At 41.9% G+C, this 13,911-nt stretch overlaps 1 protein-coding gene across 1 annotated transcript in view; it reads left to right on the top strand.

Annotated features, from left to right (window-relative positions):
- eme1 (essential meiotic structure-specific endonuclease 1) overlaps positions 1-13,464 on the top strand; it is a 36,817-nt gene extending 23,353 nt beyond the window's left edge. The window contains exon 10 of the mRNA XM_056365734.1: positions 10,725-13,464. The gene's annotated coding sequence lies outside the window, so the exon portion shown is untranslated. The remainder of the gene's footprint in view (positions 1-10,724) is intronic.
- Positions 13,465-13,911: the final 447 nt, after the last annotated feature.

Here is a 13,911-nt window from a genome sequence, read left to right as displayed (position 1 = left end):
TGGCTGTGTGTGTGTGGTTGTGGTTGTGTGTGCATTAGAGAAGGTTTACTTGAACAGTATGGAAATATTTTTTACTTGTATAAGTGTCTTATAAGATAATGGAGAGTTTGAATAGACTCAGGAACTCTAAAATGGCCAATAAAGTGTCAGAATTAACACTGGACAGACAAGGAAACACGCAGGAAAAAGACCGGCTCATTGGACAGAGACTGATTCATGTCATCAGTGACATCACAAAATGTTTGTAAAGAGAACCCATTACTTCCATCAGGCTACCGACAGTGTTAAGTGACCTAACACTGATATGTCTCCTGGGTTAAGCACGTGTCCGAATTAACATGAATTAGGTGTCCAGCTCTTTAAAGGCCACTAGATGTCGCACTACGGCTAATGCAGACAGTTAGCATGGTAGCGATAGCAACATTTGCCAAACACATTCATAATATTGGTAATAGCATGTTAGCTAACGTTATCATGTCTACTGTAGCCGTCACTAATAACAACAGACATGTAACATTATGAACCATTATAAACCACCAGGAAATTCTGGAAGGTCACTTTCACCTGAACGCTGATTACAACACACACAGAGGTGGTGTGACTTTGTTTTCTGCTCAGGACGCCTTTACTACACTATAGGTGATTGGAGTTATATTATTATTTAAAATCTTATTTACATAACCTTTAAGTAATCTATTTAGTATTACGCAACAAATATTTTAATGAAAATTGGTCCCAAGGTGTGAAATGCAAAATGAATGCTTTGTTTCCAGAGTGACCACACTGCCTCCTAGTGACCATGGACAGTTAGGTCTCTAACTCCTGACTGTATGGTTAGGCCTGTTACTTAAGTGAGATTGTATTTTGTTATATTGTTAATTAAATTATTTATTATTTAACTGTATAGAATAGAATAGAAATTAATCAGTCCTTTATCATTCTGCATATGTGCTGCAGTATGATTATTGTTGGAGGTATGTGATCTTCTGTGCGTAAATTAATTGAATCCTCCAAGAACAAGCAAAGGTTCCAGATCAGTTCCTCTCCCATTCCTTGAAACAAAGGAATGAATATTCATTGGAGGTGAAATCACAATTCAGGCATGAAAGGTCGTTTTCCCCCGCCTATAATACACACCTAGACCAGCTGATTGATAAAACGTTTGACCGCCTTTGTTACACACTTCCTCTTCACTTCTTTCTTCTTCAGCTTTTTTCTTTTTGTTCTTTTTTTCCTTTAAGATTTTCCTGAAACACAAGTGAAGTCAGCACCGAAACAACCACTCAGCAAGTTGATTATCCCTTCAACGTTACTCCGTTCTCTGGTAACTCTGAACTACATACTCCATGTCACTATCGCCAAACTAAGGAATCAGTTCATTTTGTTATTGAAAATATCAGTTTTTGATTCTGACCTCTTTGTTATGAGTTCACTATTAATCCCTCAATTTTCATAACATCAAGCTCATCAGCTATGCGTATGGACATAATATACATTATTATTTAGGAAAGTCCTGCAAGTATACCTTGAAAGAGGGATGGTACTCTTCATAACCTGAGAGAGGTAGCTGACGGTTATAAGTTGTTCTGTTGGATTCTTCCTGGCATCAAACATCAAAGATTCTGATGAGACCCCATGTACTCTAATTACAGCTCAGCTTTCAGCCACCCAGAGCTAAAGAAGTGCATGGTATACTTATGAAATTAAAAAATACTGCCAAAGGACATGATTTAATTACAAGCAGCTTCATGAAGGAAAATATTGATTACCTTATTGATCGTCTGACTCATGTTTTTGGCTTATCTTTGCAATCCGGTGTTATCCCACATGTATTTAATTACCCAAGTTATACCACTCTGTAAATCAGGTGATCCCCATAGATTTGGCAATTATCGTTCAACATTGATATTAGCATGTTTTTTTCATCAATTTACAACCACCAATAAGGTTTTTGGATGAAATATTCAACTTAACTAACATTGTTTCAGCTTGTTCATAATATTTCTTCTGCTTTATATGATAGAAAAAAAATGTACTTGGTGTCTTTTTAGATTTGACCAAAACATTTGATACAACCAAACTTAATAGATATTGTGTTTAGATTTAGGATGTTGCACTCAACTGGTTATATATTAATGTTTGAGTATGTATCACAAATAATAAAGGACCGAGAATAGAACCATGCGGTACCCCAAAAATATTTAATATTTTTAGCTTCTTATATATGCAACCATCAATGGATATACATTTTTCTCTACCATTAAATAGTTAATAAGCCGTTTGAGAGCTAATTTTTTTTAACAGGCTACTGTCGTAGATCAAGACATCAATTAAAAAAAAATGTTTTAAATCAAATTTAGAAGTCCACAGTTCTGGAAATCATTGAATATGACACTAAAATATTCTTTGCCAGCTTCTAGGACACTTATTTTATATTTCATCTTGAACCTCTGATAAGAGGCTTCTTCTTTGGTTTCACATATGTTCTTATTCTAGGTTTTTCTTTTCCTTCTTTCTTTTTTAAATTTTTTTTATTAATGCTAGAGTTAGGGTTAGGGGCTTGTGTGTTTTTTACTGTCTTGTGAATATATTGCATTCTTAATATTGTGCAACCAAAACTAAACTACACTAAACTAAAAACAATCAGCTCCTACCGACAGGCACATTTTTGAAGGAATAAGATGTGATGTGGACTTGCTGCACATTATCTAACTGAACAATTGGAAGTTTGCAAACACAGTTGAAATGTCTGTCTCAGAGGGACTTGTCTCTTAATTACTCATTTGATGCTGGTGTCACTAAGCCCACTGGGCGCTTTATCTTTGACAGAGAAGGTGTGTGAAGGATGGTCCTCCTTCACATGCAGTATCAAAGCAGACTGTCTTCTGCGTGATAGTACTGAGCAAAGACACTTAAATTATTCAAAAATAGCAGGAGAGGGGCTTCTCTAAAATCTCCCGCTGTGCACGCTCTGTAAAATCACTTAAAAATGGAACAACACAACGGGAGCCGGCTGAAAGAAGAGGATAAAAAAAGAAATGGTATAGCCCTGCATACAGTTATCTGGACTGCAGACCTGGCCAAGGTAACCATGATAATCTTGTTAATGTATTTTTCTTGAGGCAAAACTGGAGTGAATGAGAAAAACACAGCTCTGACCATCAATAAATTCATCTTTCTCAACTACAAAACACCTAATGCTGCAATCCCTCACTGTCTCTGACTCTGAAGCCCTGAGGTTCTCGCTACTCCCAACATTTCTGGACTTATTATGGAGAAAATAGAAGCTTATATTCTTTTAGATTCTAAAAGAATATAAACTTTTGTTCAAACTTCAAACTCAATTTGCGCTGTCCGTCTAAAATGTAGAAGTCCTTCCAAAATTTAGAAGGACAGCACAAACTGAGTTCCTTCTTAAAAAACTAAAAACTTGAAATTAACTAGTTTGCATGTGCTGTCTGAAGAGAAAGGTGTTTAAAGCTGCTCCAAATGGCCCCACTTGAAGGCAGAGGAAAAGCCTGACATCAAACTTCAAATAGGGATTATGGACACAGGTTTGAACGGTCGTTCCTCAAAGGCATCCATCGCTCGTGCAACACAAAAGGTGACAGAAGTTGTTGTGTGAAGAATTAAAAACAGAGAGCTTGAGAGAGAAGTTTAAAACCTGCACAACCAACCCGGATTGTTGGTGTCTGTAAGAGACAGAAACTGTCAGATGCAGCGCCACCAATTACTGTAGAGGTGTGTGTGTGTGTGTGTGTGTGTGTGTGTGTGTGTGTGTGTGTGTGGTGGTGGTTTTAAACCCCTGTTAAATGATCCGGCGAGCACTTAGTTTGAAGCTTACTGACGTTGTAATAGCACTTTGGCACAGCAGTGTTCTGAGCTAAATGCTAACATCAGCATGGCAACATGGTCACATTGACAGGCTGATGTTAAGCAGGTAATATTTATCGTGTTTACATCTTTAATATAGCATACTTACATTTGTTAATTTGCACTAAACACAAAGTACAAATGAGGCGGATAGGAGTCCAGGTGGCACAAGAGGAAGTGCCAGTGAAACATTCAGGAAGATATTTCTGCCTGGACCAAAGTGACCGAACGACTGATCAACATTTCCATCCTCAGAACCGAAGTGCTATCAAGCCATGCTAGCATCTCAGTGAGAATATACTGTAGATACTGTGGTGATTTGTGCTAAATGCTAACTGGTAAGGATTTGCTAAGATGCTAATGCTAGCAGGTAGAATGTTTACCATCTTAATTTAAAAACTAACATTTGCTAATTAGCACTAATGTCATTAGCTTCACACATATTTAGTCATGAACCAAAGCATTAGACAAATTGAGACTTTAACCTGATGATGGTGATGATGGGGGTCACCAGAGTTATGAGTTATGATTGTTTTAATAACTCATTGACTGTGTCTTTTTGGATGTTTGACCTCTTCACACAGTAAACCTCGAACTGATTCTTTGTTTCATAATCAGCAACAGTAACGAGGGTTAAAATCATATGATCTGCTTTTAACATTTCAATCCCATTCCTACAGGGTTAGGCAAAAGAGAGACAAACAGTCACAGCTCTCATCACTCCAAAGCTCTGGGTATAACCTACGAATGTTTCACAGATAAATGAGAATGTCAGAAATCCCATAATGTGATTTCCGCCCACATCTCCCTTCCCTCTCCAGAGGACAGATTTTTAACTGTAACAAAGATTTCAGCTCGACATTGTTGTAGCTCAGACTCTGTGGATCCACAGGCACATCATCATGACATAAAAAAAGAGTTTCCCTCTTTTAATCCTGCAATGCCATTAAAGTCAGACGCAGATCCCCCACACACCAGTCAACATTCAGGGGCTTTTACAGAGCTCTGTAAAAGATTACAGAGCTTTATGGTTTACTGTTGTCTCTGCCATTACTGTCCATTAAGCTGTCCAATTGCCCCTCACTCCTGGACTCCAGGTCTGCGACACAATGATGGACGGACTCTCACCAGAACCGCTCACAACTTCTGCCTCACCATAGACAACTCCACTGTCTCACTGTCAACCTCTCCTTCGAACGCCGCATCAATCAAATCACCAAAAGTCTTTTCCTCCATCTAAAAACAAAACATCTCTGTGTCCGTCCGTCACTGCACCGATCTGTCCATGTTCAAATCTCTACAGAGGGCACTGTATTAAGTGGTAAAGTAACTGTAACGTGGCGTAATACAGTGCACTCCGTAGGTGCGCTTGTGCGTATGAATACGGAAGCTCACCGGTTGAATAAATGTAGTGCCAAAGGAAAGTGCTGTTTTCACAGGAAGATAAACTGCTGCAAATATTCTACATCATTTAAACGGATATTGGATTGTTTCGGTGGGCGTTTAAAAACCTGTTTTTTTCTCGTGGCCCACAGCAACACATCGCTCTGCCCCTCTGTCAGCTGCTGCCGGTGACTGGGAGCGTGCTGATCATGACCTACTGTAGGTGATGTACCGACTATATATGACGACCTCACACAACCCCACGTCAAAACACCCGAACTGCCCCTTTAAACCACCTGAATCTAATCAGCTCCTCCTTGAGTCCAACGTTTTTACCAAATTTGAAGAAATTTATGGAGATATCACGTTAACAAGGCCAAAACCATGTTTTGTGAGGGCACCACGACCTTGACCTTTGATGTTTGACCTTTGACCACCAAAACAGAAGGAAAAGGAAGTCACTCCCAGGGACCCGCACTTTTCATTGGCTCACAAATCTGGGGTGTTTGGCGGGAGGTCTGCAGTGGGACCTCTCTCATTTTGGCAGATAACTATGATATCATATTGTTTTAATAAGGTATTGTATATAAGGCCTTAACCGAGGAGGATCCTTCTCTGTGCATTAGCTGGACACTTGGATAATTCTAATTTCACACTCCTTCTTCAGCCTGCTGCTGTTGAATTATAGTGAGGAATTAAATAGAATACCTTGGGGAATGGCGAGTCTTAGTATGGGGATATTATTGAAGGAATGCCTGCTGAGAAACTACATATTTAAATAAAGCCCGTGGCAAGCTGTGCCCATTTCCAGCAAATCCGACCCTGATGTTCGGCTCATCGGAAGTGGTGTGGACGAGGTTGTCCAAGTGTGCTCCGGGCTATGCTTTATTCACATCTCTGTGACCTTGGGACTGGGAGATCCATTAAATTGTGATTAGTTTTGATGTTATTCTGCTGACTCAACTAGAGGTGCGTGCCGGTATCCCTCTCAGAGGAGAATCCTCATAAACTCAATTCAGCTTATCACTGTGTCAATATCACCAGAATTATGAATAGTAATAAAAAAACAGCCCGTGCAGGGGAGGAGGTGGTAACATATTTATGGACTCGTTGCTCCTGCGCACACACACACACATCTGAACGTATGCTCTGTCTCTCACACACCAGTCACTTCAGGTTATAAGAGGACGTGGGAAAAGACATTCGCTTTGTGTCTCCTGTCCAGACTGATGATTGGAGTGGAGGATTAAGTGGAAGCTCCAATCAGGGATGAACATGAAGCTAAGCTAGCCTCTAACCTGACTGCTACACAGTCAAGACGACCGGGTGGAGGTCGTGCTGCAGTGCCGTCTGGACATGACGAGATCTGCTGAAATACCGTGGTCGTATCAGATGAATCCTCTTGTCATTCAGCAAAGAGACCAGTAACTCATCAACGCTGGAGCTTTTCAGACAGTTCAACATGTTTCAAAGCAGAACAGATTTCCATATTCTGTTTTCATTCTACATTCAAGGACACTTAAAACAGATCTTTGTAACTCTGGAAGAAGAAATAACTGTCTTTCTCTTACAAATGAAAAATGATCTCATGAGGAATCAAACACACCCCTGCTCAGTTCCTTCTCTCAGGACTCGTGTGTCTTGCTGCATCGACCTCGTATTGTTTAGAAAATTGTTTAAATCAGGCTCCAAACTGTGAGTCCCAGTCTGCTGTCAACAATCCCCAATATCTCAAAGATACCTCTCATTTTTAATCAACCAATCACACCATGTAACCAATCCGGCTTTAGACTGAGGTAGGACCGCCTACCTAATTAACATACAGACACAGAAACAAGTAAATAAATAAATGTAGAAATAGAGAATTAAATACATGAATAAAACTTGAAATGCATAAATAAATAAATAAATGAATAAACATATAAATACGTGAATGGAAAAATATATAAATAAAAGTAGAAATACAGAAATAAATATAAACTATAATATTCATCATCTCTCTCGGAGGTCCTTTATATAAAGTCAAATGCTGCAGTTACTCTATAAACTGAATCGCCCCCAAAAGCAGCCACACGGTGCAGACGAGAGGCGAGGCTTCACACGTCATCAGTGTCGTCATGCGTCTATAATGATACGCGCGTCCATACATGCTTCCAACAAATCAGAGACGTGGACGGTGACTCGGGTCTGGAGCAGGGCTGTACTTGGTGCCACAGTCAGGTTACGTGCGTCAAGAAAAGGATAACTTTAAGAAAAAAGGCAGTAAATGTTGAAAAGTTGGAATAATACATGACGCTTGGAAAATTCTCCCTTTTGCATAATGTTGACCTTCACCTTTTTGCAAAAGTAAAACCTCCTATAGTTCGTCTGAAGTGCAAGACTGTGTGAGAGAAACTTCGTCCGTTAAGGAGCCACCGAGGAGCAGTGAAAAAGAACAAGTGAGAGAGAGGGAGAAAGACAGAGAGATGTAGAAGTTGGGGACTTGAAGACATTTTGTGTTGGTACATCTGAATCCTGGCGTGATGCCCTGTTGTCTGCCTTTCATAAAAGAATTTGCTGACAAAGAGGGAAATGTGGGGAGAGTGTCTGCTCCTCCTCGTAAAAATATACACTATATTTTTGCTCCATATTTTGATTCCACCTGTCTACTGCTGCAGGTGAAGTTGTAGCCTTCAAAGTGAGAAATATTCAAAGCTGTATTATTTTGACACGATGGTGGAATACAAACTTCAGAAGAGAAGGTTACAACAACGCAGCCCCCCCCCCCCCCCAAACAAATGATTTCCTCATACTGTAAAAAGCTTTTACCATTTTCATCAAAAGTCAGCAGATTGAAAGTAGGACATCAATATCCTTCTAAATGCCCAGATGTCAGATACTCCGTCGCATACCTACACCCATGAAATCAATTACCTAAGCTGGGACGAGATAACATTTGAAGGATGCTGCATACAGTACGCTTGTTATCAGGAGGCTGCAGTTGAATCCAATCAGAGCGCTTGAGTGTGAAACCCATCCCAAACCGAGCATTATTTATCCTGGCATGACACAATGGCTGCGTCTGTGGCTAAACCCACCGTAACCTCAGCTCTGAGCCGGGGAGGGGAGAGAGGGGGGAGAGAGGGGGGAGGCAGAGGAGGCTCCGTTCAGGTGGAATAACACTGAGATTTACTGTGTAAGCCACACTACACTCAGACTGCCTCCAGTGTTTTTACACCAACAGTCAGAGTGCAGATTAAACAATGAGAATCAGAGAGGTCAACTATTTCTCCAGGGTGAAGGAAACCCAGTACAACACGGGCATGTGCTTCAGTGAACTGAGGTGTTGGGCGCAATGTATTTGGACATTGTTCAATGACGCAACAGGTAAAACTCCTGAGTGAGAAGTGAGTATTATAAAAACTAACGTTAGAGGTAAAAGACTAAACAACGTGTCTCTACAACAACTAATCCTCCATTGTCTCGCTTCTCATGACTGAGCTCCAGTGTTTGTAACATTAGATCATACATGAAATTTTATATTGCTGATGAAATGACAAGCTAATATTGTAAATGACAGGGTGAGCTCGCTAACATTAGTTAGCTAAACTGTAACTTAAGGCTAAAGTGAAACTAGCTAACGTTAGCATTTATCTGACACAATGTAAGGCAGGAAGACGAGACATTAGAAATGGTACTGTCCACTTCAGGGGTAGCAAAAGATTCCTCCAGGCATTAATATGAGAAATATTATATACAATCATATAATATAATATACAATTACAGGTAAGAAGATTATATAAATAATTCAACCCCCCCCAAACTGTTGTTTCTACCTCTTTTGAGGGGGTCAGAGTCAGTCCCAAAATTCAAACCCTGCCAACAGTCAAAGAGAAATATGCACAAAGAAATAGAGATGAAGCCGCACTGACACGCAGCGAACCTGATAAACCTTTTCTGTGGTTGTCACCTCAGCTGTCTCTGTCTTTTCTGCTTCAGAGAACAAGCGCACAAACAATAAGCAGAACCAAAGCACGACATCACCTCGTTTCCCTGGTGAGGGACGGAAACAAAAAATGGTGTGAACTTTTTAATGTGCGAAACAGTTTTGCCAGTTATTCAGTCCTGGCTGCGACGTGTCTGTCTCACTTCTATATGGATCCTCAGCTCCCACACACACACACACACACACACACACACACACACACACACACACACACACACACACACACACACACACACACACACACACACACACACTCAAAAGCACATCCAACTCTGCAAGCTGATGGAGTTCTCACTGAACTCACATGACTTTCTCCAAAACTACAGAGGGAGGAGGAGGAGGAGGAGGAAGAGGAGGAGGGGGAGCGTTACTGCGACACAACCCAAAAATCCAGGGCATAGTCTCAATCCAATTCAGTTCAAAAAACTTTATTTTCCTTTTTCTGTCTGGACCGTCATGCGCTGCAGATAACTGGATGCACTGCAGACAGTACATATGGAGAGGATAAGAAAAGGCCAACAAAGGACTAGACGGCTCTATGAATATAGGAACAGACTGAAAGGCCTGCCTCAAAAAAAAAATAAAAAAAATAAAAACAAACTTAGAAATACTTGACAGGAAGACTCAAATTCACAGCATCAGCACAGCCTCTTGAATTAGTTCTGAGACGACAAATCCAATATAACAGTGCTGAGGCAGACCGGATGTCAGGGGATACGCTAAGCTGATCATCTCCCAATCTCGCTATTTGGAAATTAATTTTGTGTCTTAAGTGCAGTGTTGTGTGTCGGAACAGCGGAGTGCTTCACAACATGATGTGGCAGCACAGGCAGCGTTCAGCTGCTGCTTTGATGAAGAGTGTAAAGAAGCTGCAGCTCACTGAATCTGACTGGCTGCTTTTCATTGTAATAATGTTTTTCCTCCTTAAGAAAAGTACAACGTCCTGCAACGTGGCAGCTGCTGTTACTATTAACGTTACTTAAAAGATTGTTGCAGTTTATCACAGATTTTAAAAGAACATAATCCTCAGGAATAACATTCCCTGCACTGTAAAAAGAAATCATTAAAAAACCGTCACATGACTGGCAGCAGCTGCCAAACTAAAACCATAAAACTAAAATAAAATATCCTAATTCAAGAAAGAGAGAAGAGAAAAACTGTTCTTTTACAGATTTCTCCTAATTTATTTTTGATCAAACACCTTCAATAAAAGTTCAGTATAAGTTCAGTACAGCGATGCCACTCGTAGTTCTGCAGAGAAAAACTGTTATTTTACAGATTTTATCAAACTGATTGATCTGTCCAACAGCCGTCTCTAGTTTTCTTTCCCACCAGGGAGTTTCTCTAGGACGAGGTGTGATTCAGGCAGTTGATGTTCTTACAGCTGCTTTCACACCACTGCTGTGTGTTTTAAACTCACACACAAATATTAACATGTGAAACCTTTCTCTCTCTCTCTCTCTCTCTCTCTCTCTCTCTCCAGGTGACAAAGAAGCTGCTGCTGCTTCTGAAACAGTTGCCTTGGTTACCAATGTTGGTGTGTTGGCTTTCCAAGATGGCGCTCGGATTGATGACACTACATCTTGGAGGTGGACCCCCGGAGGAGCCTGTTGTCTCATTGAGGCATAGCGGTCCGAGCTGGAGGGGAAGCACAGGATGTTCGGCCTGACTGTTGCCAAGGTGATCCAGAGGATCTCCTGGGAGGAGTGGAGGCTCCACTGTTGGAGGACGACACATGGGGCAGAGGAGACGTCCTCCTCATCCAGGATCTCCACGTCACCCTGGACGACTCTTTGCTGGATTCTCTCTGCATCCAGGACACATGGAGACACATGGGACGCCTCACCTGCATTCAGGACCCAGCAGGTGCAGCTGTACAGAGACTGGTAGACTGACAGAGGGCGGAGTCAGCCTTGGTCCAGGTGGGACAAGAACAGACCTTTAACTTCAATGTCCTGGAGGAGCAGCCTGGGCTCCAGACGATGAACAGCATGACCCCTCATCCAGTGCTGTTGGTCCTCCCCTCGCTCCAGCACCACTCCCCTCTTCTGTTCCTCCACCTCCTCTGCCTGGACTACCTGTACCCAGGACCAGAGCCTACAGGAAGAGGAAGGTGACCTGAAGCTGCTGTGGCAGAGCGGGGGTCGCTGCCTGGAGGAAAAACCCTCCGGCTGCCAACGTCATACATCTGCAGCAGGTGTGTCCAACCCAGAAGGATTGACACTGACCTCACTCACATTGCAGGTGAGTCACACTGTGACTGATGGTGGAAAGACTGTGGAGGAGTGGAGGGAAGAGATGAAGAGAAGACAGGACAACGTTTTCTATATTCATTTATAACTTTTTTTTTTTTAAAGTATATTTTTTGGCCTTCTATGCCTTTATTCGATAGCACACAGTAGAGAGACAGGAAATGGGGAGGCAGAGAGAAGGGGAATGACATGCAGTGAAGGGTCGTCCGATGCGGGACTCGAACCAGGGCTAACTGCAGCGAGGACTGTAGCTTCTACACATGGGGCGCCTGCTTAGACCACTACGCCACAGCTGATGTCTCATGATGATCTCAGTCCAGTGTTCCCTCTGTTTTAGCTCTGTGTTTGGTCTCCACCAGCTCCTGAGGGAAATCTGTGTCTTTAGCTTCTTAATGCTCCACTATGTTCAGCAGCTGCTCTTGGACCGTGTTTCTGCTGTATACATAAATATATATGAAGCTCAGCGTAAGTTCAATCAGGAAGATCTTTATGCCTCATTCATTCACAATTCTCTCTCCCTCTCTCACCCCACTTCTTGTAATCAACATCATCACGTTGCCGCCCTCTTCTGCTGTCAGCTGTCATTTCACTGAGTATTGCTGTAAAAACAAGTTAACTGGTTAAAAACCAGATTTTAATTGGAGAGTGTCGGCTAATTGTTTTGTGTATTTGTAAATGTATTCCCAGTGAGTTTCTGTAACAAGTAGTTATTTGTTGGTCACATGTCCCGCATGTTTGTATTTTGTAATCTGGATTATTTTCCTCCCAGATCAACATAGTGGCCAAATCAATAATTAGTCTTGTTCCCATCACATTAACAATCAGCTTTAGCCTTCAAACCAGCTTTCTGATGGTCTGTGTGAACAGGGATGGAGTCAAATTGACTATTAATACACACACTGAAAAACCTCCGACCAAAGATTAGCTCTGATTTAGGACTGTTATTATTAAAAATGAGCTGAGCTGACCACCAGAGATTCTGACGTGTTATAGAAACAGTCAGAGAGGAAGAGGCAACCTGTGCAGCTTTGGAGGCCACGACGGCCCCTGAGTCCTCTCTTGTCTATTCACAGCCCATCCTACCTCCATCCACCCAGGGACACGACTCCACAGCCTCTTCCTCCTCTCATCCCTCTCTATTTCCTGTTTTCATCTCGGCCTCAGCTCCCCACAGACAAGAGGAAGAAAATGAAAGTAGGTAAAGGTGCTCTCTGCCTCCCGCTCTCCCCGCCTGCATATTTCATTGGATTTATTCTAGTTGTCTGGCCTCGTCTGTCCCTGTCCTACTGCTGCTGCTGTTGCCCGAGAGTCACGCGTGGCCCGTACCCACACGTGCAAACGCTGTAACCACGCACGCACTTTGACACACTTGCATGTCATGGCCATATGCCACTGTCTGATGCGTACATATATTTCTCCACATGCATTTTCAGTCTCCTTCACTCTTTGACTCTCTTTTGGGAAAATACCTTTAGAGTAGCAAGTAGTGAATAATTCTCTTTGTGCAACACGAGGCTCTTCGCTCCCAGAAAGGTTAAAGAAACTTCTCTCTGAAACCTGTTCCCTGGAGCCCTCAGACTCTCAATGAAAGAATTTACATCCTATCACTGCACCTCCTCATAAAAGTGGAGCTTGCAGACCAGTATGTATGAAGCGAGGTTGTGTCGTCTGGGCCTGTGTGAGAGTTATCTCAAAATATCTGACAGAGGTGAAGCCGAAACCTGCTCTAATCAGTGTTTTTGACAGTAATGAGAGACGGTCACTCGTAGTGGTGCTACTCGGCCTTTTCGCCTCTCTAGGGTCATTGTCAAAACCAGCCGTCAGGACTTCTGGAACTTTGTGATGTCACAACAAAGCAGTCACCAAGCCCCGCCCACCTGGACCCAACATCCAAACCTTGCAGGATTTGGTTTCTCTGAGTGTTTTTACCTGAACTCTGCTATATTTTTATTGGATCACTCAGAAAACAGTCGGCCAATCAGAAGAGAGGCTCAGAGCCTCCTCTCTTCTGATTGGCTCACCGACCTGTTGTTACTAGAGCTCCAGAGAGAAGCCTGAGAGAGGAGATGTAAAACTACACTGAGATTTTTTTTGGTTCTTAAAACCACAAATATATCTTCTTATGGATCAACACTTCAAATAAAAAACTGGAAAACAGTGAAATACAGGACCATTAAAATACTTAAACCTCTAACTTTTCTGTCCGCACAAATTTCACACAGTCCTTGTAGAATTGCAGTATTTAATAGGTTGAGCAGAATCACTAAGCTGTGATTTGCAAATGTGCTCAGTTTAATTGTTACTGAACTTTTGTATCCTACTGAGAAGAATATTATCTCTACTTAGCATAAATCACAATCACAGATGTTGCGGTAATGACTGCTCACTCCTGGTGTCACTCAGTCATAGCATGTTAGA

Source organism: Seriola aureovittata, chromosome 21 (genome assembly GCF_021018895.1).
Source record: "Seriola aureovittata isolate HTS-2021-v1 ecotype China chromosome 21, ASM2101889v1, whole genome shotgun sequence".
Taxonomy (NCBI): domain Eukaryota; kingdom Metazoa; phylum Chordata; class Actinopteri; order Carangiformes; family Carangidae; genus Seriola; species Seriola aureovittata.
Note: the sequence above shows the minus strand (reverse complement) of the source record. Positions and strands in the feature narration are given on the sequence as shown.